Source organism: Zosterops lateralis (assembly GCF_965231275.1).
Source record: "Zosterops lateralis genome assembly, chromosome: 1".
NCBI classification, from domain to species: Eukaryota; Metazoa; Chordata; class Aves; order Passeriformes; family Zosteropidae; genus Zosterops; species Zosterops lateralis.
In genome coordinates, this window is record NC_139762.1 from 25,926,095 (window position 1) to 25,951,024 (window position 24,930).

General features: G+C 42.4%; 1 protein-coding gene across 6 annotated transcripts in view; it reads left to right on the top strand.

Moving 5' to 3' along the window:
* The first annotated feature begins 950 nt into the window (after nt 1-950).
* Nucleotides 951-24,930, top strand: part of DYNC1I1 (dynein cytoplasmic 1 intermediate chain 1) — a 211,567-nt gene continuing 187,587 nt past the window's right edge. For 5 of the 6 annotated variants that reach the window (XM_083878319.1, XM_083878323.1, XM_083878322.1 and 2 more), the window contains exon 1: nt 19,522-19,585. The gene's annotated coding sequence lies outside the window, so the exon portion shown is untranslated. Of the gene's footprint in view, nt 1,040-19,521; nt 19,586-24,930 lie in introns of those variants that run through there. The other variant, XM_083878320.1, reaches the window with a different exon arrangement.

Genomic DNA, 24,930 nt, shown 5'->3' on the forward strand with positions numbered 1-24,930 from the left:
TTTCAAATGCTTTTAAAGTATTTGGGGATCTGACAGCTGTGTCTGAAAATACATTAAGGAGAGGTTGTTTACAGGAAAGGACAGGCTTGGTATGCTCACTAACTACTGCATTGCTGAAGTGCTGGCTGTAATGTTCTATACTCAGAGCTCAGATAGTAACTCCTGAGTTGTTTTATGAGTTAAGTGGATGATTTTCAGCAGGATGGTGGGAAATCTTATTGCCAGCTGGACATATTAAGTACTATGCACAGCTACTGCAGACTGAGATACTAGAAGGGATTGCTGGGACATCCTTGAAGTGATGGGTTAACTTCTCAGCCAGAGGGAAGTTGTACATGCGTTATTTCCGGTTACTGGATAGTGTGTGAATGACTGTGAATGAAGTCCTAATCCAACGCTCACTGCATTCAGTTAAATGTTTCCAGTCATTTCAACTGTAGTTTTAAGTGGCAACTGGATCAAATCTCTCTCTGTAAGATTGGAGATAGAAAAGGCACACTGGAAGGACAAAGTCCATTTTAGGGTTCATATTTTAATTTTTAATAATTTCTAAAGACTTCTAGGAAAGTATTATTTTAAGTCTGATTTGCCCTTTGTTCAGTTTCCCACATTATGCATAGATTAATTCTGTGAGTTGAATTTTTTTTTTCTCATGGCTATCTAACTTAAGGAAGTCAGGGACCAGGCCACCTTTGTAGCAAGGAAAAACAATCCAGACATTCATATTCTCAGTTTGAAATACTTTTCTCTATGTGCTTTGTTCTTTCTGGCTAAAATAACCAATACTTTGTTTTAAAAGTGCTCTGCCAATGTCATGTCTATCATTGCTCATGGACTGTCAGAGGAAACATGGGATATCTGAATTGAGAGGGACCATCAGGGAGATCTGGTGCTAGCAACCAGGGGGCAGGAAAGGAGGGTCCTCCCCCGTGTGAGGACCAACATCTTGGTGCACTTTATGATCAGGAGGAAAGAGAGGGATACCTAATCCTAGAACTGCCTGTCCCTTCTCCAGATATAGTAAGAAAATATTAGAAAGGTAAGATGGAATTTTGTATGGAATTTTTTAATTAACTGAATGTAGCTTTATGCAGGATCTCAGTGAAAGAGCCTCCTGCTATTTTAGTCAGTTGTTGGGGCCACCATGCACCATGCAGCTTTTGTGAGCTGCCCAGTCTAGGCATGCCTGATGTGTTAGGTGGCTTCACTGAGCCATCCCATCCATATCCATACAGTGTAGACTCCTAAGATGGATATCTCACAGAGAGGTTCTATCAAGGCCTTTTTAGCATTCATACCACGACATAGAGGACTCTGATTAGCTGTTGCTATTATGCTAAAGCACTTCATAGCTAATGACTGATGAGAGATGATCTTTTTGGGTTTTTTGATATTGGAAACGGGTAGGAATGAGTAGACTTAATGCTCATACTCAAGACTAGTCAAAAGATGAGACATGGATTGTAAGTTGCTGCACACTTTATTCCTAGCAGGGCATGCAAGCCTTCTGTTTTTTTGGAAACATCTTTGTTTTCCTTACTCCTTCAGATTTTGGATAGATGCTCTAGCTATCAGGATGAACAGTGCTTTGGGGCTTTTTCCATGACTCAGTGACATATATATGTTTAGAAACTCCCTTGATTTTTTTACAGGTGTAACTCTGTTGTCTACATTAGACTCAATTCTGAAACTGGGTACTCAGCAGAGAGTCAGATATAGGCCGCTGCTTCAATCCAGACAGTAAAACCTCATGAAACATGGGAAATGTCCCAAAGGCCCTTCAAGGAACTGCATAAATTATGTGTTCTGAAGTAAGTCTCTAGTTCTAAATTAAACAAAATTCTTTGAAAGGTTTTCACACCTCACCGTGGCCTTTGTGTTAGCTCCCAGATCAAGACTGTCAGCTTTCTCTCCAGTTAGTCAACATCTGGAGGGAACAATAAGCAGATACCATTTGCTGCTGACTGCAGACATCAAGTCTTTTCAGTGAAGTGAAGGCATCTCTCACTGTAAAGTGGTATCCAAAATGAGCAGAAGCTGAAGATTTTTTAGAAGAAAAAGTAGTCTGAGCATATAATCAGAAAAGAATGGGTCTAAGATGGCTTGACTACCTCTTTAAAACAATTAGAGGTGAGGACCCAGGCATAGCTCCCTCTTTGTGCTAACTTAGTAATGGTCCCAGGGATATTGTAAGGGTTAGCATTCATACAGGCCTATGCCCACGCCTTGAGTTTTGATTGAGGTATGGCACCTCTCTGCACTTCTGAGTAGAATAGGGAAGAGAGTTGATTTGGGGGAAAGGGCAAGGGTGTCTGACTGGAAGACCTTGTACCTTATCATTTAGGAAAGTAATTTTTCAGCCAGGTGCACAGAAGCTTCTCATTTAGCACAGGGAATGTTACTGAGGGATGGGAGAGCTCTGCTCAGCCATGGAGAGACATCAGTAGGCTTAGCTGGAGTAAGGGCTGGACTTGGAAGGTACTGAAGGCATGCTTTTGTGTGAACCCCTGTGTCAAGGGCTTTACAGATTGGAATGAAGTTGGACTGAGTGTGAAATGCTGGTGGGTCTTGGGGGGGCACTAAATCCTCAGTCCCAGCTCTCGTTGCCCTTGGGCAGTGTTCAGTACTGTGTTGAGAGCCAATATCCTATGCTTTATATTAGGATGGATAGTGCTGTTAAAATTAGGTTAAGAATTCTGTTTGGGAGAGTAAAAAGAAAATTGAAAGAAGCTAGATACCGTCATGTCCTGTGGGATCTGCTTGGACGTGGGCAGGTCTGGTGTTGACAGTGCACTTAGACAACATTTTCATCAGTGTATTCAGGTCATGTATTTTCTTGTGGGCACTAGGCACTTTTCTATTTTTACTTCAAGGATTATTTCAGATTTATGCTTAGGGACAGAAAAAAACAGAGTAGTTTTATACTGCATATATAATTTAGAGTTCAAATGAGGTTTGATATCCATACAGGGCAATGGTTTGATAGTGATTTCTGTGAAAATGTTAGTCCCAAAGTGAACAGTAAGATTTTTGAGGATATCAATTTTCCATAAGTATAAACTCACATGACTTCTTTTCCTTGGCAAAATACTGGTGAGAACTGACCTTAGTTCTGCAAGAAACTTTAGTACAATGCTACACGAAAGATGCAAAGTCTGTAGGACAATGAACACGATAGTATATTAGTATGTTATTGTCATCTACTTTCCAAGCAAACAGATTCTGAGCATTTGATCTAAGTCTAGATATAATTAGAGCCTGGGTTACATCTGCTGCATAAACCTGAAGCTACTAGCTCACATAAATAGAAATTTGTTAGTTTAAGGATGATATTGAAGAGATATAAACATAGCTCAGACAACTTAGTTTCTCTGAGAACCATAGCAGTGGTAATTAGGATACATTAGAAACAGCCTCTTTATGAAAAATAGGCAGCCATGCAACACTATGGCATTCCTCTTTTACTGTGACAGACAGAGTAAAATAAATAAATTAAATAATATTAAATCATTTAATATATATATTAAATATCATCTTGCAACTTAACACAATAAAATAAGAAATATTTACATGGACCTTTTCTCCTCCTTATGGCTGAATTAATTGAAGACACATTATTTTTCTCATTTGTGAAGTGTCAACGTTTCCATAACACATAATTCTTTTCCCACTGTGGAAAGAAGCAATTCCTCATTCACTGGTGTTTGTCTGAGAGCTTGGCATGCCTACACGTGACCAAGTATCCACATGCAGCAGGGCTTGTATTTTGGCTCTGAGCAGAGGTGGTAAGGGAAAACATGATATAGGTGTACAGAAATAGACTGGGTATTTAGGATTCTAATCAAGTTGTCAGATCTAATCTAGGCCTCTGGTAGGGCTAAACCTGTTTTCTCATTCAACACAGACATTCTGTAATATTCTGGAGGAAAATGCTTAGAGTTGAAAATTAAAATTTTTATTTGGATTGAAAATAATTATTCTGATATTATTCTATACATTCAAGTTTTCTGTCTAGAATCAAATAAAGGAAATGATTTTAGAACTGACAAATGCCTTTTACACTCCCAAGTTTCTGGTAGTCCAGCTCAAAACATCCTAAATGGACAGCTAATTGTTCTTTCAGAAAGTAGGCTTCCAGACTAAGCAGACAGACACTACCATATCCCATCTTTGGCATAGTGAAAATATCTGCCAGGGAAGCTGTTGCAAAAGAGAAAGGCTCATTCTTCCTGGCCCAGAAAAAGTAAGTTTCTGCTAAGTGTTTTTAACTAGAGTTTGCTCCTCAAATCTTGCTGTTCACTGTGCAGCTGTTAAAAGAAATGTGTGTTGTAGCCATTCTTGGTAAATAATCAGAGGAAACTTTCTAAGTTAATTATATTCTAATAAATGACAGAAAATAAAGCAAAATTTTGTAAAACCAGAGTTATTTTGTCTAGAAAGCAAAAGGTTTTGAAATGGGCAGTAGACATTATTGAATTTGATCGATTCTGACTATGTACCTTGAGACACTGCACCCCAGTAGATTTCTGTGGCAATGAAGGATGTCATGGCAGCTAACCCCGCCTAGGTTAGATTTGCCTGTGTGGCACTGTCTAAGCTCAGGAGTGTTGCCTGCTGAGATCCTGAAATGTTTTCTTATAATTGTGATCCTTTCTTTTGCCTGGTTTCAAAGTTATACTTAACACTCTTATTTATTCCTAATTATTTTTATTCATTTTCAGCATGTATAGTTGGTCATTTGAATGTGTTTGGTGTTAGCTAAAGAATTATTTACGTGTATTACTTTGAATCATAATTGAAGATTTCTGAGCAAAAATAACAATTTTCCAAGAAAATTCTTCAGGCTACTACTACCAAAACCAGCCTGTCACAGTATTTTCATATATTACCAACAGATAGTTCTAAAGGGTGTAGTAAATCTGTAAATACTTTGGAGGTTACTTTATTGCAGATTTCAGAAAAAATCTCTTTTTCCTGAATATTTTTCCCGCTGTTTTCTGTATTATTTGCCATCTCATGTTTCTGATGGTGGCAGTGATGGCTAAAAATGAAACAGGAGTCTTGTCTATAGCACACATAATAAAACATAATAGAAAAGGTCCAGTCCCTACACACAAAGAGATCCTCAGATGATATGGCAAAAGGAATCTTGGGTGGTTCTGTGGATCCTGCACAAAGGACTGCCAAAGCATGGAAGTCAGTTCATTTCAACAGAGTAAAACTTATTGCATAACAAGTTCAATATACAGCACAGATTTAGATAGTATTACCTGCAGGATAACAGTGATAACAACACTGTAGAACATACCAAGCCAGGAGGTTCCTGGAGGGTGTTTATGATAACTTCTTCCTCCAAGTGATAGAGAAGCCAATTAGGAGAAATGCATTACTGGACCACATCCTCACCAAGGAGACGCTTCTTGGGAATGTGAAGGTCAAAGGCAGCCTTGTGTGCAAGTCATCCTGCAGTGACCATGAGATGGTGCAATTCAGGATCCCAAGGGCAGGGAGGGTGGAAAAACAAGGTCAGAACTCTGGACATCAGGAAAGCAGATTTTGGCCTCTTCAGAGATCTTGAAAAAAATGCTGGGGGATGAGGCCCTGGAGGAAAGGTGGGGCTAAGAAAAACTATTAATATTAAAAGCTTACCTCCTAGACACTCAAGATTGTTCCCTCCCAATGAATAAAAACTCAGACAAAAAATTTCAAGAGGGCCATGTGAATAAACAAGTTGTTCCTGGCCATACTCAAACACAAAAAGGATGCAAAGATGGGTAACCTGTGAGGAATACCTGTGAGAATCACTTTCTGAACACTGAGAGATGAAGTTTAGAAAGCTAAAACCCAGCTGGATTTGAATCAGACCAGGAGCAATAGAGACAAGAAGAAAGGCTTCTATAAGTACACAGGTGGCAAAAGGATGACTAGGGAAAATGTGAGCACGTTGCTCAAAGAGGTGGGGCATCTGGCTACACAGGGCATGGAAAAGGTTGAGGTACTGAATGCCTTCTCTGCTTCCATCTTTACTAGCCTTCAGGAATCTCAGGTCCCAAAGACCAGGAGGAAAGACTGGATCAAGGAACATTACCCTTGGTGAAAGAGGGTCAGATCAGGGACTACTTAAGTAAAGTGACATACATGATTCCATGGGCCCTGACAGGATGCTGAGAGAGATGGCAGATGTCATTGTGAGGCCACTTTCAATAACTGTTCAATGATCTTCGGTTGTTCATGATGACTGGGTGAAGTACCTGATGCCTAGAGGAAGGTAAATGTCACTTTGATCATTCAGAAGGGCAAGAAGGAAGACCCAGGGAACTACCAGCTGGTCAGCCTCACCCTGATTCCTGAGAGGGTATCCCAGGATCCCAGGCACATGAACAATTAAAAAAAAAAAACAAAAACAAACAAACAAAAAAAACCAGGACTAGTCAGCATGACTTGCCTAAGGGGGAGGGCTTGAACAACTTGAGAAACTAGTATGATGTAGTGACTGGCCTGGTAGATGAGGGGAGAGGTGTGAATATTGTTTACCTGGATTCATTAAGGCCTTTGGCACTGTCTCCCATAAGATCCTTATAAACAAGCTGTTGATATATGAGTTGGAAGGTGGGTTGAAAACCAGCTGAATGGCCATGCCCAGGAGGTGGTGACCAGAGGTATGAAATCTTTGCTGGACTTCCCTCAGTATGTCCATATCTGCCTTCAGTTGGGACCTCAGAACTGGACATAGCACTCCAGGTGTGGCCTCAGCAGTGGTGAGCAGAGCAGCAGGATTACTTCCCTTGACCTGATGGCAGCACTCCTCCTAATACAGCCCAGGATCCCTTCAGCCTTCCTTACTACACAGACACTTCGCTGGCTTATGTTCAATTTTGCATCTACCAGGACCCCAGACCTACTGCAAAGATGCTTGTATGTTGGGTGTCCTTCAGCATACACTGGTGAATGGGGCTATTCCTCCCCAGATTCAGGACTTGCCCTTTTCCTTACTGAACCTCCTAAGCTTCCTGCTCACCCATTCCTGTCATGGTCCCTGTGGATGGCAGCACAATCCTCTGGTATATCTGCCACTCTGCCCAACTCCAAGATTTGTGTCATCTGCAAATTGCAGAGGGAACACTCTGCCCTGTCATCCAGACCATTGATGAAGATTTTGAACAGAACTAGACCCAGCCCTGACCCTTGAGGTCAGGGCTGCTTCCAGGGCTGCTTCCTGGCCTCTGACTAGACTGTGCCTCACATGTTCAGTTTTCAGTGTAGCTCACTGTGTATGTCTATCCAGGCCATGCTTCACTGGGTTCTCTGTGAGTTTCTTATGAGACAGTGTCAAAGGCCTCACAGCAGTCCAGGTAGACAATATATGCTGCTCCACCTTTGTCTTGTACTTTCTTTATACTTTGCCTCTAATTTCTATTTGTAACTCCCTCACTATGGCTACCAGAGTGGCAGAGCTAAGTGAACCAGTACACAGAGTTTTCAAAACAGTGATCCTCTCAAAGAGAAGACCAGTTCCACTGGGATTTTAAAGTCTTTAATGGAGAAGTGTAAGAGCATAGACAAAATTATCCCTTGAGGGATGTGAGCCATAGCTAAGCAAGCCTTCGGTCCTGCTGCCCGGGCAGGACCTGACACCTAGTGTTGTAGTGTCCCTGACACCTAGTGGCAGCATGGCGCTGTGTAGCAGTAATTAACTCTGTGATACTTGCTTTATTATGATGCTCACATTTTAAGGAGGTGTTTTATTTTCCTTTTCTATGTATTAACCCCCTTTGTACTAATGGAAGATCAAGCATCAATCAATGTCTAAAGTCTTAATGGAAGTTCTGATATACAATAAGAAGCCTGAATAAATAAGAGGATTGAGAATACTGAGTGACTGTATTTTACTAGCAGTGCATCAAACATGAGTATGTGAGCAAATTCAAAATACAGAGTTGAGTAAGGAAACAAAAGTGGTGTTCCTGAAATAAGTAATGAGTTATTAGGGCTGATTTTCTTATCTCCTATAATTTAGACATAAAACTTAGTATTAAATAAGAATTTATTGGGAAAAAAAAAAAAAAAAAAAAAAAAAAGAATGGTGGCTGTCTCAATCACTCTATCATGTATATGTTCTGCCATGAATATACCCATATCCTTTCATTCACCCATCACATCTTCCTGAGAAGTTTGATGGTTAATAAAGCAGTGTATAGTGAAATTATTTTTGCAATAAGAGTTAAAGGGATGGATTCATAGACTAAGGCAGTATTCATAATTTTAAGTATACAGGAACAGAATATATGGTTTGTGTGATGGAGAGCAGGATCATCATGTGGATGAGATGCTGGCTTTTCAGGGACTGGTGCTGTGGAGCAGCTCACTTTTCTGAAAGAACCCAGCCACTTCATCTAGAGACTGAACATCCAAGTGCCTCCCATCAACCAACTTGATTGACCCTGATGTATCTGAAAATGATTGTGAAAATGTACTGTTTAGACAGAGCTAGGAAAAGCACTTGCAGTGGCAGACTTACAGTGAGCACCTCTGTGGGGAGAATTCACAAAACATGAAAGAGGCTGCAGTTTTGGGTAGCAGAACATGGGACTGATATCAATGGCACAAACCTAAAGATCTATTTATGAGGTTCCCAAATGCAGGCCTCTTTGCTGTGTCAATGGCCATGCCAAACTGATCTCATACCTCAGGAATCACTTAGTATGTAACTCAGCTTATCTTGAAGGAGGGTGGTGATCTGAAATAATTGCAGAGGCATGGCAGTGCTAAGTAATGCAAAAGCTCCTCCTTCAACATGACACCAGATGGTGATGCTAGGTATGTGTTTGGTGTTAAATTTTGCACCACGCACGTTACATACACTCTGAGCAAGGGGGATTTTGGCACTGACTTCCATGTAGTCATCATTGACTGGTGTACAAAGACAGGAATTCACTTGAATGTTGCATACTTACATATCTCATAGAGCTCACTGAAACATTTTGCACAGTTTGTTTCACAGCTTATGTGCATGTCAGAGGTTCAGGTACAAGGGTAGAATATTCCCAAATATTAATAAAACCCACAAACCTCAAAATACTTAGAATTAAATAATAGAACTATCCCAGCATGCATTGAAATTCATTGAAATGAAGTTTCTTGTTATACACAGAGAAACATTCTTCAGGTAAACCAGGAAGATAAAATTTTTATTAAAAAGTAGAATATTAGCTGTCTTTAGGACAGTCATTTAAAAAAGTATGTATATAGGACCATTCAGTGAAAAGCAGAGCATCTGGTCATGCTCCAAAAAAAAAAATTATTTACTGAAGAGAGTTGGGTGTATATTGTCTAGACACATACACAGAACTATTTTTTATTTTCATCATAGTCATGGTGAGAAAACTATGCTGAGGTGAGGATGCATTCATCTTCCTACTGCAGAGTGTGACATTGGTAATCGTTCCTCTGGTTCAGTTTGACATTTTTCACAGATACTTACTTTTCTATTAACTCTGTGACACCTTTATGGTAATACCACAAGAGTTGGTTTTTTTTAGGGGATGTGTTGAAAAGCAGTATCCTTTTATGAATTCATCTACTCTGATTAGTGGTTACAAACACAAAACTCCATCATCATACTAATGGAGTGTAAATTTAGCAGTGCCCGTCTAGATTTTTATGAGATCTGCTGTGTTTTCTTTTCCTGTGTAATCCTGGAACAGGATTTTTAGGATGTGTAATACAATGAGGGGCAATTGCAGCACTTCTGTAACTTTTTTACTCCTAAGCTGCTTACAGTGCTTTCAACATAATTTCATGTAGTCATCATTTTGCATTTCTATAGTTGTATTTATAGCACATTAATAAAAGCTGGTGGTGGTGAGGAGGATTTTACATCTGTACTGTACTGCAAAGCCTGACAGTTAATTTTCAAAAACTAAATCCTGCTAATGAGTTACTACTCCTGGACGATTTTGGAGAGGCATTAGCAATATGTGCCAGACCTGGCAGCTGTGTTGCTGGGAAATTGTGAGATGCAGGAAGCAGATATGGACTGCAGGCGGCTGTCAGGCAATTATGTACAGGAAGGTATTGAAGAACACACTGCACAGCAGTTGCAGCCAAGGGAAAAAGGGGCAACACTAGCCACTGACACAGAGATGGGGAGGGTTGCTAATGTGCTGGTGGCACACCATGTGAAATACACAGTCCCAAGGCTGCAGCAAAGCCTCTGCCTTGCCATTAGCTGTGACTGTGCAGGAGCAGGCTGTGACAAATGTGCATCTCTCACAATGTGCACTTACATGGTATTTACATTGGATGAGTTGATGTGTAGTTCATCTGACTAAAAGGTGTCATCCACATTTAGGCTACAGGCATCTCCCAAAGCCTCAGCCTGTGTTCAGTCATGCAGCAGGTACCTCCCTCTCCTGCTCACTGAGAGGGAAGCCTGGATGCATTGAAGGCTGCAGGTAGAGCTGTTCAGTACTCCAGCATCCCTGAGCTGCTTGCCAAGGTGGCTGCAGGGCAGCTTCCGAGAGACCCCTCTCCCATGTACCATACATAGTTCTCCTGCAGTAGAAAGACTTTGGAAACCCATGTTCTTTCCCAAGAGTGAGACCCTGCCCCTTTAACACAAGGTCCTAGAAATGCCTGCATCACTGCAGAGCTGGAGGGCAGCAGCACTAATAGGGACAGCAGATCTCCAGCCTCAAGTGGAGGATTCCCACACCTCAGCCAATCACTACCTTTTCCCAATAATACATATGTGAAGAAGAAATACCTTATCTCGGGAATAGCTGGGGTAGGACAGACTTGCAGCAAGGCACAGCAGTTCCTTGTGCAAATACCACACAAGAGTCAAGACAACACTGACAGATTTACTTGATGATAGACAAGTTTTCATGGGAAAAATATGATCCTGAGTTCATGTTGAGGTCCTTCTTTCATGCTTCCCTCAGACTCTTGGCACCATACAGCCAATTAGACCCATGGCAGCTCTGCATCAGCCCTGATGGATGATGCTAAGTAGCCCTGCTGTTAGCAGGTCAAACAGTGTGCATATATGAAATCAGTGCCTGTCTTATCAACTCCAAAGCATGGCTTCTCCCTCCTCCACAAGGAAACAACCCTTCGCAGGAGGTCAACAGTGTCGTGTGGCACCTCTGAGATGACATAACTCTGGCAAGAACTCCCTTTTCTCCTTCACATTGGGCATCATGAACAGACAGTTTGGGGATTGTCCCATGCTCACATGTCACTGTGCTCACATGGTCCCATAAGGAATGTGAGTCCATGGGTTTTCAGGTGGCATCTGACAGATGCTCCACTCTGCAGCTGCCTGCACACAGAAGAATCTGGGATGTGACACTGTTGCTGCAGTGAGGGAATAAGTCCATAGGGGCAAGAAACAAGTTGCTTAACACAACTCTTTGCATGCAGCATGACAGGCAGTAAGATATCAATGCAGACACAAGGTATCTACTAATGACACTACAGATCACTCATCACTGAGACACCACCAAACCAAGGCACAGTACTTCTCTTCTGACCAGATTATACATTTTTCCTTTCTTTCTACAGACCATTGCCAGATGTCTCACAGGCTACATGTAAATATGGTCTGTGGCTGAACACTTAAGATATTTGGCTACCACAAGTCTGACCACTTTTAACAGCCCAGGAGGTAAGAGAGACTTAGGAACACCAACCTCGACCTCCCTAATACTCCCCTTCTCTCCCTAGTCTCCACTGTAGCTCATCACTTCCAGCATACAACTTTCCAGAAAAGGAACTGTTCTTCTAGCATGGCCTTGATCTTATCTTCTCAATCAAGTGTTTCATATTTGGGGCTGTTTTCTAAAGATGTCCAATGTACTCCAGAAAACAGAGGACAGCAACTATTCCACAACAAAATGCTGAGGATCTTTGGCACTGCGGAGCACTGTTGTAACTGTGTAATTAACCGTGGATATATTCCCCACTGTCAATTACAATCCTAGCCCTCCAAATAATGAGCTCTGTCAAGCTGATGTGCAGAAGGAAAGCCAGCACTCAAGCGAGGCCCTGCTGTACTTGGTGACCACAGCCCCAGAGGGCAGACAAGTTGCCACTGCTTAGGACCATGAATTTCAGGCAGATACCTCCTTTTTTGGTGGGTGGAAGTACAGTCATAGCATCTTTCCTCCTTCCACTCCTGTCTCAACATCATCTGGGCTGTACTAAATTGACATCTAAACTTGACATCACAGCAGCATGATCTTTGACATTCACCACCTCTCCCTTTTATCACTGAGGGAATTATTGTGCTGTGACTCCTGTAACTTATTCACAGAGAACCACTCCTGGAGGTACTCTCACCTCAGCCTCTGCAGCAGCTGCCGGATCTTTCCTCTTCAAAAGGCTTAAGAGTTCCTCTACTACAATCCAAGTAGACAAGGCAGATGCCACAATCACTTTCAGACCCTCCAGTTCTTCAGGCCTATAGCTTTTGGAGCCTTGCCTGTATCTTGCAGAGCTGCTTGCTCTGACCTAATAAAGTTTATCTCTCTCTAATAAAGTTTAGGCCTGGACACTCTTTATTAGAGAGTCCCAAACTCTCCCTAATCCCTGTTTACTCTAATTGTCACTGGTTTTATAACCATCTAGTGTACAATGTCCTAAGTAAGTCTTCTGCCTCCATCTCTTCTGCAGGCTTCCCTGAACTCCAAGTTAAGAAGAGTGGGGGCAGGAGATTTCATTCTCAGTGGATAAGATTCAGTCTTATCCCTTCATTCTAGAGATGCCTTTTGGTGCAGACATAGTTCTGTCATGCCTGAAAAGAGCAGGCAGGCAGTCCTTGAGAATAGCACAGGACATGAAATGTCTACATAACAAGGCTAAGTGGAGATGTGTTATTTGTATGTACGTGAGAGCAACATAGGCATCCCTCAAAGCAAAAATGTTGGAATTGTGCTGCCTACTGAGCACAGACATCCTATTCAGGACATGGGTGTGTTAAAAGTTGTGGGGAAGTCAAGGTGAATCAGTTATGCACCACAATATTTAAACTGACACTGGATACTTGCCTACTTTCAGTTCCAAGACATAATCTCAGTGTCCTGAGAGCTGAGGGATTCCAAATCACTTTACCTGCTATATGCCACACATGCAGCACTGTGTTCCACTGTGAAGTGAGGACAGATAGCCCTGTGCATGTCATGCTAAGCAGTCCTATTCATTTTGGCTGCGAGGAAGCAGCCTCCTTCCTCTGGACTGAAATGTATAATTGATTTGATTCTCTAAAAGCCTGGGTATGAAGACCACTTGTCTGCTGAATTTTAATTTGCCTTGTCTTGGTGGAACAGTCTGTGCTGCCACATCTCTTCCCTTAGGCTTCCTTGCTATGATGGTTGCCGTGCCTGAAAGCTCATAGCATTCAGTAGAAATTTTCCCCAACTCCTCCAGTATTTATTTTTAGATTTCAATGAGAAAAAAAACCATACCCATCTACAATTCTAGGCAATGACAGCTATTTGGGATCAGAAGCAATGCTGAAATAATCATGCTCAACACTGCAACAATAAATTCCCTGAACCAAACAGCACTTTGAAGCAGTGGAACAAGCCCACCCTAGACCTACTTTATCAGCTATCTCCTTTTAAGAAGATTAAGTTGTTATATTTCTCTGCTGCTTTCATCTTCCCTCTCTGGGTGTCATCCAGGCCTCCAGGCAAGCATAGCTGCTTATCCTCATCCGGAGACTTTAAGTCAGGAAAAGTGAGAGTGAGGGAAAAGAAAAATTGCAGCCGTATTTGTCAATAAGCAGTGGGTATGTATGAGAAGAGCATGATTTAAAAATGGAAGCTATGGCCGGGGCTGGATGCCTCAGGCTCCAGGTAAGTGGTTTTCTAGAACTGCAGCATAAACTCAGAACTAGGACAATGCTTGAAAACTTTCATTGTGCACTGACATGTTGATAGCCACTTCTACAAAGATCCAGATCATTACTGTAATTAGCACCTACTGTTGTGTCTGTAGATGGGACATTAAGGCTAGAATTTTCTATTAATTCACACCAATTATTCCATCCAGTTCATGGTTAAGGCATGATGAAAAGGTGAGCAAAGATGACTGTCTTGGGCAGAATGAAGTACAAAAAATACGGGACATTTCAAAGAGACATTTTAGAGAAATACTTTCCTTTAGAATCTTCTCTATGTAACGTAGTTCTACTTTCAATCATATGAATAATTTGCCATAAGGTTCAATTTGTTGTCAAAAATAGCACTTTTCTGCTTTAATACATTTTAATAAATTTTCATGATGTATGAAATTCATGCATCACCTTGTATGTACCGCTGATTTTGATTTTGGTAAAGCTAATCTTCAAGGTAATATTTGGGAGGTCTCAGGAATCCTATACAGGAGTAGCATCCTTTGGTGTTTGCAAAAATGCAAATTTTTGTTGTTTTAAATCAAACATAAAGGTGTAAACTTCAAACCAAAGGTGGTGTAGGGAAATGAGACAATGTTTTGTAAAAAGAGCACAAAAATTCAAAGATTGCTGGGTGCTGCTGGTAATTCTGTAAACTCAGACATTTCTTTTGCTCCCTTCAACAAACCTCTTGTGTTCTCAGGAACTCGAAACAGAGGTGAATGCAAACAACTGTGTAGGTTGGTTTTTAAGAGAGCATTTCAGAGTCTGTGTTCCCTAAACTGTCCAGTCCTGCCCCAAGCCCATTTCACTTCCAGGTGCTGCCACTCAAGCTGTGGAGCTCTCCTTTTGGAGCTTCCTCAGTAATTCAGAACATGAGCACAGTAGCAAAGCACAGTAAAACCCTTTAAGATTGAAGCCCTCTCCATGCAGCTGAGTCTGCATGACCATTGCCAGGAACTTGGGGAAGTGTCTCCCAGAACCTTCTACTTCCTTCCCAGGTTAGCTGATTATTGACATGTTTCCAAGCCCTTCCCAGTACACTGAATCTTTTCTAATCAAAGGAATTAGTTGCATTATGTGGCAAGCACCTTCTATTCACAAAATTCCTGGAGCCTTTCTTTTCTAGTAACAAAATTTCTGGAGCTTTTCTTTCTTGCAGGCCATTTCTGTACCTTCATTACAGAATTGCAAAATCAGAAGCCTGGGCAATTTATGTGTTTTAACAGGCAGAGTCTCAGATGTGAAGTCAAGTTCATGGTTCCTATTTCAGATGTACAGAATTGTTGAGGTTTAGGGCAACAACTTTTTGGTGACAATATTGTAGGAAAATGAGGAACAAAGCAAGAAAAGAGGCTTAGAAAAGAGCCTGTCAATAAAATAATTGTTTCTAAGAGCACACAGTTGCAATATGTTTGGAGAGTAACCCAAATCCAGAACAGCATGGAACTCACCCATCTGCCACAGATCTCCCTTTACCTTCTACTTGTATATATCATCTCTTATTATTGGTTTTTTTTCTGAGAAAGAATTTATCCTTTTTAAGATATGTGGGGGGTTTTTTGGCTTTGCACATGTGTTTCAGCAAGGATCTTGGAACTGGCAGTCTAACAACAGGAAATCAATTGACATTAGTGACTGTGTACCAGATGCATTTAAAATCTTCATTTGTATTCTCAAATGTATTGTAGATATTCAGACTTGCAGAAATTTCAAGTCAGTGATCTGCTTGGAGATCTAACTGATTTCAGCAAATAGTAAAAAAAGCTCTCCAATACTTTCCTATTAACTTTTTTTTTTTTTTTTTTTTTTAACTGAGCAACCACCAAATGCATTTCTTACATGAGTAACTAACTAGTTCACTTGTGAAGGGAAGATTTCTGAAGCCACGTTGAATAGTGCCCTATAGCAACTTTACTGCTGTAGAAGTAAACCTGACTTCAGAAGTGACATTCCTCACTTTTTCTAAAGCTTGCTTTCATTCTGTCTTTTGATCCTTTGTTTACATCATTGGTTTTGAAAATCTGGAAGGCATTTTGTAACATCATCTGTTATTTGCCAAGCCTAGGTTATGCCTACCATGCAAAGTGTTTAAAATATGCTGCCATTTCCACAAGCCTTAGAAATGTCTGCTTTGAAATTAATTTTTAATCTTCAAGTGGCACAGACTTCCTAGAGGGTTTGCTCATTTATTAATGCCCACTGTGATGAAGTTGCTGGTGCCTAAGGCAGGGAAATGCAATGCACTACTAATTATTACTAATTATTTGTCTTATGTTGCATCATAAGCAGTTATTCATTTGCCAGAGAAACTTATGCCCATCTTCATTAATAACTTAAATGTGAACAACTATATAAAGTAACTTCAAAAAGAAAATATATTAAATTGTTTTCCCTTGAACTTTTCCAGTCTAGCAATTAGCCACAGATTTCACTTATTAATGTGCATGGAAAGCTCTACATTTTACATGTGTGTAAGCTAGAAGAGGGGAGACAGGCAAACAGTGAATTTTTGTAATTTTAATAGCCTTTTTCTACACAATCCATGATCTGATGGACCTCAAACTTTCCCTTAATCTTTGATTTCTCTTCAGATGACAGCATGGTGGCTGTGTGTCCATGTACAACTGACCTCTGCTGCAGGGAAGGCAGCTTGTCAGATGTCTGTAATTGCTGACCAGTTTGCCCTCTGTTCTCATAAAGCAATCTGGGGCTGCAATAACTACCTTCTGAACTCACAGAATGAGAACATAAAAGCTTTGAAAATAATCTTAACTCTGTGCTACTGCACATTCACATGATGATTAAGACATACATAATCAGATAATGCTACTAGCAGAATATATTGAGTTGGATAATATTGTGGATTTGCGTTTAATGGGAAAATGTAAAATTAGCAGGGTATACTGAAATGACTGGATATTTTTCATGAAAAGGAGTTACAAAGACATTATTGATCATAACTAACTTGTTTTGAAAAGTGAATATAATCGTATCTTCTTGGTGTATGAAGATTTTATCCCTGCCTTGTAAAATTAGTGACAACAGAATTTGTGTGCCTAAAGCAAGAAATCCCCAAAAATGGTGAGACTTTTTACTGTGGAAGATTAGAGAAGACAATGGTGAGATTGAGGTCAAAGAGGACAGAGCATCACTTATAAGGAAATTTGTTATTCCTTCAGAGAGCTCCTTAACTGGGCTGCTCATAAATTTTTCTTGAGTTTCTGGAGGCTGTTACTAGTAGGAACACCTAACCTATATGAGTAGGATTGCTTCTCTCCAAATTTCCTTACAACAGTTGATTCTGAGGAGAAACTTGTGGGGTTTTTTAATATACTGCCCTGGCCACTGAACTTATTTCTGAACTCCTCAGTATAAAATTCCCCATTTTTTAATAATAATTTTACTAAAGCTGTCATTATGTTTGATGAGGATTTTAAAACAATTTTTCCTTGATACACGCATTTTCATCCTTTATTTTTATACTTTCAAAAGACTGAATCGCCTCTGGCAAATGTGAATATAACAGATACCAAAATTGTGTCCCATTGAACAGGGGATTACATGATTTTTTAAAGAAATTAGTTATTATTAGAACACAAAATACCATTACTTTTTAACAAAAAATCTAGGGCTTAACTAGCTCTGGAAACACATTTATGACATATATCATCATACAATGATGGTATCATCATACAATGCAATGTCATGATATGTGTGTGATACCATGGCATCATGGTTATATGGATAGGACAGCATGTTATCCATATAACAATAGCAGAATCTCATCATGCCCCATGGAGAACCAGTCTCATCTGTTGATTCAGGAATACTAAATGACTCCAAGGCCTTCTTAGATCAGCAATAATTTAAAGCAATCCGCTGAGTTTGCAGGGAATTTACAAGTGACACGCAATTCAAAGGAACCTAAACAAACCCTATGGCATTTATGTTAAAGCTAAGGTCAACACTCCAACACTTTCAAAAGCAAAAATCAGTTTCTGAAGTTCAGTTTTGGGTGTCTGATATTTAAAGGGCCTTGTTTCAATGAAGAGTTGCAAACCAAATGCCCCAAGCTCAAAACTTTTCAAATTGTGTGTTTAAAACCACAGAGTTTTTTTCCACATGCTCCAACCTGCAGAAGCAGAAGATGTTGCTCTTTAAGGACTTTCACAGGAGAGCAAAAGATGAATCTTTCCTGATTCAACTCCAATTAAATTGAGAAACTTATTTCATCATTGTCTCCTCACCAGCAATGGAGGCTTTTGTTCCTCTTCAGAATTCTTTGTCTCCTAGCCAGGTGCAGTCCGGGTCTGGCAGGAACTGGAGGTGATGTGAATCCTTTATGACTTTTCAGTGGGATGGGTATTCCTCACTCTTCCTAGGACAGGCCCTAGACCTTGAATGACAGTGGCTGGAATTAGTGTTTCCCACCAAAAGAAAACAAGTGGTTAGGCTCCAGGGAGAGGGCTCTGGAGGGTAACTTTCCTCCTCTCTTGGACCAGAGGGATGGACAACAGTGAGTTGTATGTCCAGGACATCATGTTTTTTAAAGAACAAACCATGGTTCCAAAGGGTACATGTTTTGCTTGTGTGTGGGGCAACATACCTGTGTGCAATAAGGGAGAGGGATGCTGGGTTATCTACAGTGCAGGTGGGTGCTATTTGGCAGGAACATGGACTATCCCCAACAGCTCTGCTTGGCACCTCTCCCTCAGGAGATGGATATGTCAGTGTGTGGAGAGAAGACTGGCCCTCCTGTCTGGTACCTGTCCCCATGAGTGGTGTCAGGAAACAGGTACAAAACAAAACCTGTGCCTTTGGGCAGTCTTGTCCTTATAATTCATCTGTTCCGGAGCTCTCCCTGTTCTTCCAGAAAGGGACAGGACTCAGCAGGAGCCTGGTGCCATGACAGTTGACGAGGCTGATGCCAGGCTGCCGTGGGGGTGATGGTGAGGCTGGCCTGGGGGGATATCCTAGGCAGCTTAGAGAGTAATGGCTAAGCCCTTGTGGGGCTGCCAGCTGCTGCCGTGAGGATGGTGGCGGGGATGCTGCCTCGGCTGTCGTGGGGCTGACGGCCGCTGCCATGTGTTGCCGTCAGGGATGCTGTGGAGGTGGCGGTGGATGCAGCCCGGGCTGTGGCGGGGCCGGCGGTGAAGCCGGTGTTGTGCCGACAGCCGGGGACCCGCGCACTGCCGGCTCGTCTGCTCCTGGGGCGAAGCGGCGCCTCTGTGGGGTGACAGCGAGCGGAGCACGGAGCAGCCGAGCGAGCGCACTTCAGGCCGGAGTTCTGGGCGCCGGGCGGGGACACTGAGCGGCCCCTCCGCCGCCACCTGCCCGCGCCCCGCCCCGCTCCCACGGGCGGCCCGGGCGTCGCTACCGGGGGTGTCGCTGCCGGGGGCGCACGGGCGGAGGAGGAGGGGGAGGAGGAGGCGGGAGGAGGAACGCGGCAGCAGCAGCTCTCGGGAGGAGCCTGTCCACCGTGAGACAGCATATTCAGCCGGCAGCAGCGGTCCTGCGGCAGCGGCGGGCGGCAGGGCTCGGCTCGGCTCGGCTCGGCTCGGCTCGGCAGCTACTGGCAGCAGCCCCGCACTCAGCGGGGCATCCCTGTGCTGCCCCGGCGGCGAGGGCTCGGTGAGGGCTGCAAGGCACCGGGAGCCGCTCCGCATCTCCCGGGCGCCGGCGGAGGTGAGGCACCCGCGGGGCGGAGGGGCCGGGAACCGGCGGGGCCGAACCGGAGGGGCGGGTGGGGGCTGCCCTTGCGGCCCGGCGCCGGCGGCGGGGGAGCGGGGCGAGAGTCGCTCCGCGGGATGCGCAGCGGCCGCGGGGCCGGGTGCGGCCGCCGGAGGCGCTCCCCGGGCAGGCGGCCCGGCTGGGCGAGCGGGCATCCCGGCTGGGCGAGCGGGCATCCCGGCTGGGCGAGCGGGCATCCCGGCTGGGCGAGCGGGCATCCCGGCTGGGCGAGCGGGCATCCTCGGCTCTGGCGGGGGCCGGCCGGGCCTCGCCGCGGGTGGGCTGCGGTGAGCGAGCCCCGGCGGCCTCGGCACCTGCTCCGGCCCCTGGGGCGCCTCTCGGCCCCGGCTGCGAGCGGCGGCCGCGGGCTCCCGGCTGGTGCCTGAGCGCCGAACAGCTTAAAGCAAAAGGGGGTGGTAAAAGTTTTTCATCTGTAATTCTTTGCGCAGCGTGAGTGGTAGTGGGTTTACTCAAGTCCAGGACAGCAGAGGACAGTAAATAGATCTTTCCCCCTTCTTAAGGTAATTCCCTAAAAGGGTGCGGGAAGGAGGGAGTCAGCCAGAGGCCTTTTTTCCACTGGTAGTCCCGTGAAATAGATTTTCAAAAGGATGTTATTACAGTTACATCATCCAGGGAATCCCCCGTGGTCAGCAGAGAACATAAGGCCCCAGATTTCCTAGACAAAGCCCCCATTTTATGGACTGGAACAAAGTTTGTTTTTCTGTCAGTACTGCCGTTAACAGAAAGTACAGATTTGAGCTATAAATGCATATAATATAAGGATTCTTCGCTGATCAAGCCATCTAGCCTGCTAGTATAGAGAGCATGAGATGGAAGGACCTGACATGAAGTTGGCATGTGACTTTGGCACTTGCACCTGGAAATTTTATACAGGGTTTTGTCAGTGCTACACTTCTGCATGAGGACTTTAAATTCCATTGGAAATTGGACTAAATTTCATGAAGCACGGGACTGCAAAACCTGTTTCAGAATGGAAATCCCAGGTCTCAGGACTGCCTGTCTCCAGGTAGATGGTGTTATCAGAGCAATCGGGGAATTTAATTTCTATTACTACCAATGTGCTTTGTTAAAGTGCCTCATTTGTTCTTGCTAAGTTAAAGGGGAAGAGTTACATGGAACTGCTATTACATTGCAGTTACATTGTTATTCTGATTCTTTTAACCTCTTTTTTTGGTTTTTATTTTCATTTGAGATGGCATCTCTAGTAACATTCTCCACATTTAGTAAAGACAGATAAAATTCCTTTTATAATTTCTCTGCAGCATTTTTCTGCAAGAATGGGTTTCTTCAACACAAACCTTGGGGCTGCATCCAGGTCTTCTTCCCATGGAAGTGCTCACTGTGACACCCATCCTCTGCTTTGTTTTCTTTTCCCAAACCCATACATTTATAGTCCATAAAAATACAAAATATCTTGTCCTTTCTGTACCTTCTCTGTGAACAGACTGTTTTGAAGATTGGGACTTGCCATCATCTTCCTTCATAAGTGAGACTACTGATGGCCAGGTATATGGAGATCCAAAAGACGGTTTAGAGTTGGATTGGCTAGATTTCTCTCAGCTCTAAGAACCTCTGCCTCAAACTAATCTGCCATAAAAATGCACTAACTGTAGTGCTGCCTTATCCACAGTTTAGGAGAGGAATCTGAGGAGTAGCAATAAACCACACCTTACACATGCAGCAATTACTGGAAGTTTGGAAATCTGGCTGCTCAAAAAATATTCAGGGAAATATTCTTTTGTACCCTGCAGATCTTAAATTAAGAAGCTGACCTTCCAGCTCTTTCTATAGAAGGAAGGGCAGTGAGCTGCCCTCCTTTGTGATGCCTTTCAGTGGCTATTTTTTTCATTATTGAAATGTATTTGTTTTCCAGTGTATTTTTCCAACTTCAGGTTTCTGGTTCCTGTTCTGCCTCCTGTAGATAAAAGCTTTAGCTTGCGTTAGCAGCTGTCTTCAGTGTAGGTACTCTAAACAATGCGACAAGAACTTACCTGCCTTATTTTCAAATAAATTAACAGAATCAGTGCCTTGGTCTTCTTTTTTTTTTTCTAAGACAGGTTTCAAAAAGCATTCCTTGCTGCCTTCTCTTTTCCAGCCTGCAAGAAGAGAGAGGGGGAATACCAGATAGAGCTGGTTGATCTATCTAATGGGCTGTGTTAGAGGTACCACCATTGCAGGATATTGGACAATGATGTGAAACGGGCTGGAAGGGAAAAAGATAAGGGATTGAAATTGAAAAAACATAGGGTATAGAAAGACAGTATTGTTTTTGAAAGTTTCATTTACTCATGGTAGTGAATCAGTTAATTCCGTGGTATCTTTCAGCTCCTCAAACTTAACTTCTCACAGAGATTTTAAACATGTTTGTGGTCATTCTCTAGTTCTACTCAGGCTTACTAACCAGGGCTATGCCTCGAGTGCCCTGGTGAGCTCCATTGCCTTGGTTTGACCAGCAACAGAAGTAGTAATTAGGAATCGTTCAGAGTTACCAACACCTAGTGCCAAAATAGGTTGTTGCTTGGAGGTGGTGCTGGGATGTTAACGGAATGATCCTCCTTGTCCGTTCCGTGGGCTTTAATTTTCAGAGCAGTTGACAGGAAGTAACACTGAAATCCCCACTGAGGTGCATGGAGTAATTCATACCTGCAGAGGTACAGTCTCAGGCTTTCTGAGCCATAGGCAGACATAATGACCTCTCAGTGCAATACTCCTCTGATACTTACAGATTTTTATTTTAGACACCTTAAATGAAACAAACCATAATGACTCTAGATGTAAACTGTGTTTAAAAAGGGATATTTTCCACCCAAAATACTGATGGAATATGATGGCAAAATGCCCTTAGTACAGATGCAGTTTGTGTTAGTCAAACTGTGCTTTTGCCAGTGCAGTTTTATTTCTGTTTGTCAGAGCAACACAAGTCCTGCAAGTGAGTACACATTTGCATGTCCATATGAGTGCTTGCTTTTCAGATGAGGGCTCGAATGGTCTTCCCCTCAGCTGTTTGTAAGCAGGCAGAAATGGCAATGCAGGAATGATACTGCTTAACAAAGAGACCCTGACTCAGTCTAAATCTCAGATTGATGCAGTATGTCCCTTTGCTACTTGGTAATAATCCATCTAAAAGTGTGCTAAAAGTGTGCTAGCTCTTTTTAGTTAGAGATGACATTGGGAGCTGTTGTTCACTTGGCCATCTGTAAGTCTCAAAATAAGACAGTATACATGAGCTTGCTCCCCCAATACTGTTCATTTTACGTGGCATCATCTTGCCAACTTTTCTGGGAAAATGGCTACTTCCAGGCAGATGGCAGGAGCTGCAGGAAGCTTTGAAGCAGACTAATGTGTGAGCCACTAGATCTTACAGATACAAGACACCTCTGATAAATCTGTGACCAGTGATGTACCAACTCCTCCTGAGCTTAAAACTATACCCGTTCTTTTCTTACTGTGCTGCTTCAGCACTTTTTGTTGTACCTTTTGAGGCAAAAGCATTCTGATGAGTATCTGGGGGTGCAGTACAGCATGGAGAAGGCAGGGAGCAGGAGTGATGGTTTCTTGAAGCCTTCTTGTGGGCAGGGCACTGTAACTCCATGCTCAAGTTTAAGAACAGGGATCTCAGCCCTATCACTGCTGACAGTAATGGGGGTTTCTCTCTGACTTCTCTGGTGGTGAACCGAGCCTGTAAAGTGATGGCAGAAGTCAGCTGCCCTCAGTGTTTGAAAGCCGTGATACTTCTCCAAACACTATTGAAGGAAGTGAGAGTTTTGCATTGACTTAACAGAGTTTGTATGAGGCCCTGTCTAACTGCTGCAGTGCAGGTATCTGTGTCACCTGATGAATAATAGCTGCTTAGATGTCTTCTGTGATTGTTGGTTCTTAATCTTAGACTAAAAGTACATGTTTTATATTTAACACTGTTTCCATGCATGTGAATCAGCTGATCTGGAGAGCCAAGTTATGTCAACCTGAGGAGCAGACCTCCTGAGAGCCCTTCTGGAGCAGTGCAGTTCTCCACTGTTTGTTCCCCTTGTGCTTGCTGACTGTCCCTGCTTGGCCCTAGAAAAATTAATCAATAATTTGACTAAAGGAGAAGACTCATTTATTGCAACTCAGCAAAAAACAATTACAAAAGGAATCTTTTAAGGACTTGACTTTTTGTTTACAGTGACATCTTTTCTTCACATTTCCTTTCCATCTTGCTATCATTCTTTGAGGCTTATCCTTTTCTCTTTTCCTCAGTACTTGTCTTAACATCACATTCCCTCCTTGCTGGCCTTCCCTTTCCCTCCCCTTTGTTATCTCTCCCTAGCAGAGAAATTATATTAGTTCCTTGTTCTTTTCTCCCTCCATCTGTGATGTGGTACAAATAATTCCAAATCCTGCTCCTCAGTTATTAATTTTTCACTTCAGCCCAGCAGAAAGATGCAGTGTGTTTTGTGTTCAAACAATGGAGAGTTATAGTAAGGCAAAGACACAAAACTGCCTAGTGTGATTAAATATAAATAAGTAAAACAGAGGATATATTTTTTATCTTTTTATATCACTTTATATCAACCCTTCCTTGCTTCTAATATTTTCAGGCTGAATTTGAAAGAAAAAGCTATGCTATGCTAGCAGTGAAACTGTACTGTGTTAGTATTGAAAGTTAATCACTGTAGGTCTTAGACTAAATGCAGGGAAAAAATGGATTTCTCTTGCCTTAAACTATTCACCTCTTCCATTTCATATCCATTAAAACAGATCTTAGCTTTTAAAGGGCATAGACAGCTGTATTAAATCCTTACTATTCAAGGCATGCTCTTGTTTCGTGTTTTGCACATTAGGCCACCACTATTAGGATCAGAGTGGTTACCAGGTCACTTGGTAATTGGGGCAAAGACATTTCAAATGATTGCTGTTATATATTTCCAGAAATTAAAGTATTTAATAAAGCAGGGTTAAGGAGGAAAAAAACCCCAAAAAACCAACAAACCAACCCAGACTCTTTCTGATGTTTTCTAATATTTGAATCTGTCTGTCCTGGTTTAAAGACTGTTCCACTGACACTGAGCTTTTAAAAGATTTTCTTCTCAGATTCTCACAGCACCAAGTTGGGGCACTATCTAAACTCGTGTGACTTATTTTATAATATGTTTGTCTTCTCTTTAAGTAATATAAAGGATTTGCCATTTTCATTAATCTCACTATTCAAAATCCTATGATGTTGTTTCTTTCGTCAGTTTGTTTCTAGTTACATTTTGAGCAATTACTGAACCAGAAGGTCATTTGTATCGTAATTC